This window comes from Phoxinus phoxinus (genome assembly GCF_949152265.1).
Source record: "Phoxinus phoxinus genome assembly, chromosome: 7".
Classification (NCBI taxonomy): Eukaryota; Metazoa; Chordata; class Actinopteri; order Cypriniformes; family Leuciscidae; genus Phoxinus; species Phoxinus phoxinus.
This window is the reverse complement of record NC_136882.1, coordinates 32,142,273-32,147,773: the sequence shown is the minus strand read 5'-3', so window position 1 is coordinate 32,147,773 and position 5,501 is coordinate 32,142,273.

Below are 5,501 nucleotides of genomic sequence, written 5' to 3'. Positions count from 1 at the left end.
GCTGATATACTGCGAAAATAGACTCCGCCCCTTTGCGCTCAACAAAGACAGAACCAGTCTCCGTGACACAGCAACATATTTAATAACACAAGCTCATCTGAAAAGATCAATGTCATGATTTTGATTCACTGGATGAATCTGCTAAATAAATACCTACATTAAAATAGCCTCGTTGCCGCAATCAACAGGTCTAAAAATGTTATTGTAGGGGGAGACCGCGGGGGCTAGCCAGATACGTTAGCTATTAACTTGTCACAAATGTTTGTTTCTCTATATGTGACTACATGATTACAAACACCTAGTTTAAACTCCTTATAAATTAAAATGGTTTTGAATTCTTTACTCCAAAGTTAAAATTAAATATTCTCATATTTGACATATGAAGTAAACAAACAGGCAAGGGTCAACAATATAATGATGGCATTGGGGCATGTTGTCACAAAATGTTTTTTTAATGGGCATTAATGGTGGAAATTCTTAATTTAGGCAAGTTACTTGCGGTAAAGTGTTTAAAGATATAGTTCACCCCAATTTTTTTATTCTGTCATCATTTACTCACCCTTGGGAGATAATTTGAAGAATATAGGTCACCAGACAGTTGACAGCACCCATTGATTTTCATATTTGGAAAAAAAATACTATGGAAGTCAATGGCTACAATCAACTGTTTGGTTACTAATATTCTTCAAAAAATATCTTACTTTGTGTTCAACAGAAGAAAGACACTCATACAGGTTTGGGAAAACATAAGGGTGAGGAAATTATGACAGAATTTTCATTTTTGGGTGAACTATCCCTTTTTTGTACATAGCATTCTGCCAAACAAATCAATAAAGCACTTACCACAGAGGTTTCCTAGATGCAGCGCTGTCCATTAAATTGGTATTGGCCATTAAATAAACCATATCAGTATCAACAATCTCTTTAGGCAATGTCACCGTGACAGTTTGATGGGTGACCTGTTGAATTCGATGACTTAAAGGCTGCATGGTACTGTAAAACTCTGTCAAATGGGTAATTCTACAACACAGGCCTTGATGAACATTACTGATTCATATAAATCCAGAAACTATTGCCGATTAAAGGGTTTACCTACAATCAGTGCCCACTTTGTCTTATATACCGAATATCAATCTAGATAGATAAGATTTATTTTCATAATCAGTAATGGAACATTTTTCTTTCTCACTGTTCTTAGTTGCACTTTGGATCACTAACAGCTATTTCCCAACAGTTTGGCAGTATATGCCTCTTCCCAATAGTATCCAGATTTATTTTATTCAGGTCAGTACAAACACACACAGCAGCTTCAGCACAGAAACAAAAATAATGTGAAATGTTACATGGAAAGCTACATGTTTTGTTTTCTGCTGGAAAGTTGGAAAGTTATTGCACACTCACTTCTCCAACCCAATTATTACCTAACAATGAGAGGCACTAGTCTTTTATAATGTATAAAGTAATTTCTATAGTCTCAGTGGATATGCTTCAATTAACATTGGCTGTACACTTTTAGCTAAAATGGCTATACCATTTTTGGTTTCCCAAAGAACCTTTTCAGTGAACTTAAAAAAAAACATTTATTTGCTTAATGTGAAGAACATTTTAATAATCCAAAGAACCCCTTTTCACTATAAATAATCTTTTGTGCAATGGAAAGTCTCTATGGATGTTAAAGGTTCCTCATGGAACCATAGATGCTTTATTTTTGACGCAGAAGCTCATGTCAAAAGTAATAGCATGTTTTTCTTATCTCGTGAATTTTTTTGACATGATAATGCATAAAAAGTGAAGTAATGCTTTGCTCGGTTTGATTGTTTTTAAATTATAACGTGATGCAATGATATGTCTAATCACAAAACAAACAGAGAGGATTGTGTCGTTATACCTCTTTGTTAGTGGTTTTCAGATTTGTTTGCTGCAGTATTTGGCAGTATGCATGACAAAGCAATACCTAACACTGGCTGTGGGCCTGATTAAAAAGTCTGACGATTAGAAACCCATCCCATTCACAGAAGGTTCAAAAGCTGAGTCATGTTGCACACGGAACCATCCACAGAAATCTGAGACATGGAAACAAATTACTCTGGTCAGAGACTTGGTTTTGTGCTCTATCACTCTGTTGGTCTCATGAGACCATATTTGTGCTTTACTTGCTTGCTCATATCATTTACATCTATAGAATGAAAGGATCCGACACTGGTGACTTTCACACTTATCGAACAACACATTTTTTAACACACCACAACAATATTCAGGCTCTATTCATTATGGTCAGACCCAAACCACCCCCCTCAGATATCTGTGGTCTATATCTAGATCAAATTAAGGAAATTACAACTAAACATTGTTTTCTTTGACCTGACAAATCAGTAGAGCAACTGTTCCAATACATTTACTAACCCTGGACATTGGCAAAATATTTCGGCTGATAAGGATCCAAACTTTACACAGGTGTCTAGAATCAATATAGGATTGCTGCCATGACCAAGACTGAACCCAAACAAACTAGTGTGTTTGTGATATTAGAGGTGGAAACACACAAGTAAACACTGTTCACGTGATTTAACACTTAAGCCTTTTAAGGGTGACCACACATTTCAACAGAACTATACAGCACAGGGGCTAATGCACAATCAACAGGACCACAAACACAAACACTGTAATTCAGTAAATGCAGGCTTTCTGTGTCATGAATGAGGTTAGAAGTTTACGAAACAGGAGAGTGGGATCTAACTGGTATTAAAAATAGGAATGATTACAAAAACCAATAGATCCTATGTTTAGAGCAACAGATAACAGATTAAAATGACTTCCAGGTGCTTGCTTGCTTATTATTCATTATTATGCATTATTCATCTGAATAATGAAGTGCATGGTGTGCACTTGCGGTGACTCAAACCTTAAAATAAAGTTTGTCTGCCAGGCCAACAAAACAATATGGAAATATTTCTGATGGACAATGATGAATGAAAAAAGAAGCTTGGTTTGATAAAAAAGCTAAAGGCAGTTATAGGGGTCTTTTTAGGGTGACCAGATAAACCGCTTTTTGGGGACAGTTTTCTCGGTTTTTGGTGGAAAACCAACTGGAATTGTCCCCGGAAATGTCCCCGCTTTACAGCACGTTAATACACTGCAACTATGCCACTTGGGTGAAAGTACACCTCAATATTAATAAAAAATGTATAAAGTAAATTACTTAGCAATTACTCTTGCAGAAAGCACTTGACAATGATTTGTTCTCACAATTAGCCTAAATGCAAAATAATAAGCCCAGTTAGGGATAGTAAAGACTACCATAAACACAAACATAAAATAACATCTTAAAAAAATGGTTGTAATTACTGTATTCAGTTTGTGAAAATAAAATGAGAAAATGTCAAAATATTTGTTAAATACAGTTTTATTTATCTCATATTTATTTTTGCAAATCTGTTTTTGTAAAGTCATAATTTTGTTATAATTTTTTGTTTTGATCTGTTTGCAATGGTTAGGCGTACTATTTACTATTTCTAGTGTGATTTTTGACGAATTAAAACCAATTAGGGTCAGTTTGACCTGCAAACAACATAATATAGTTATTAATTATAATAGTATAATAAACCCACAGCAATTAAAAAATAAAACCATCCAAACATTTAATGTAGCCATTTTTTGATTCATGGATAATAAACAAGTGAGATTTAAATTATATTTTAACCACTAAACTTGTCCCTGGATTACATTTCAGAAATCTGGTTACCTAGTCTTTTTCACAACGTCTTTTGTCTCAATACACGTGATCATTTCAGGGATGTGCATAAAAGTATAACAAAACCTTTTGTCATCATAAGCGATGACTTTATGAATCAGGATTCTTCATTTAGGATTGTGGCTGTTGGCTATTTAAAAATCAAAAGGCTCTATTGTACCCTAAATACTACCTGGATTCAATACATTTTTACAGTAAGACAGTAAAAGCCGGTCAGCTTTGACTAAACTTTTCCCACCCTCAAGGTTAAAATGCGAACAATGTGCTTTGACATGTTTTGAGCAAAGCTCTCGTTACAGGACAACATTTTTGGGATAATTGGACGTTGCATAAGAGTTAGGCCTATGATATAATGTTCATTTTCTTTACCTGTATGGTACAGCAGGATATCAGATAGAATCAGATAATATCAGTTCTGGTGATGAAAAACTCTTAAAAGTGGATCATTGCCCTGGGTGTGAAATATTACAAAATCTATTTGGATGCATAAAATGGACTTGTGGTCAATAGGGATGTGTTAAAAAAAACTTTTGTCATCACAAGCAATGACCTCATAGATCAGGATTCTGGATTTAAGATGTTGACTCTTTAGTTTTGTGGGAGAAAAAAAATCAAGAGGCTCCATTGTTTTTAGAGTAAGACAGTAAAAGCCGGTCAGCTTTGACTTTAAAATGCAATCAATGTGCTTTGACATGTCTTGAGCAAAGCTCTTCAGCTACATGGCAACACAAATATTTTAATAATATGATGTTTTGTACACCAAGAGTTATGGTATCATGATACTTTTTTGTTCTCCTTCAAGTATCATGTTTCAGTATCAGATCATATCCGTTTGAGACAGGTATCAGCTGCTTTGGTTGCTCTGATAGTGGGTCACTGCCCTAGATGTTGAAATATTGTAAAATGCAGGGTTTGGAAGTATTAGACCAATCTGAGCTGTTATTCTTGAAAACTTACCCTCACGAAAACAAGCCATGATTTTACAAAAAAACAAAAAAAACATGCTTATTGCAGTTAAACCATTGTAACCACAAATTAACCTTGATTTTGCGACACTAACGTACTCGGTTACTAACGTAACCTCGGTTCTCTCTAGGAGAGGGAACGAGTACTGCGTCGAAGAACGCTACGGGAAAGATATTTCTTTGTCGAGATTGAAGCCAAAAATTAATCCTTAATTTTGTAATATTGTAAAACGCTTTTCTGAAGCATACAACCTAGGCGGAGCAATACAGCTCACCCATTGGCTGCTCTGCCAGAAAAGCACAGCCTATGCGAGGCCAGGACGCTGACCAATGAGGACGCTTCGCGCCCTTCTGCGTCACCTCCCGCCCAAACAGGCGTGGCCTAGGCCTATAAATACGAGCATAGCTGTCTAACACGCCGATTTTCGTCAATGAAGCGACGCAGCGTGGACACGCACGGCATGAGACGCAGTACTCGTTCCCTCTCCTAGAGAGAACCGAGGTTACGTTAGTAACCGAGTACGTTCTCTTACGTAGAGTTCTCTCGTACTGCGTCGAAGAACGCTACGGGAACCCTATGCAAACCGCCGTGCGTGTTCTTGGATCGACACAGACACCTAAGGGCGCGCGCGCCCTGGTATACAAGCGCCTACCCCAAGAAGTATAGGGAGAGCGGCTAAATAGCATCATCCCTTATAGTAGTGCCTCTTAAGGCATAATAGCATATATATGTAAATATAGATATATATGAAGGGTAATAGCATGCTCATGGGACACATTGTCAG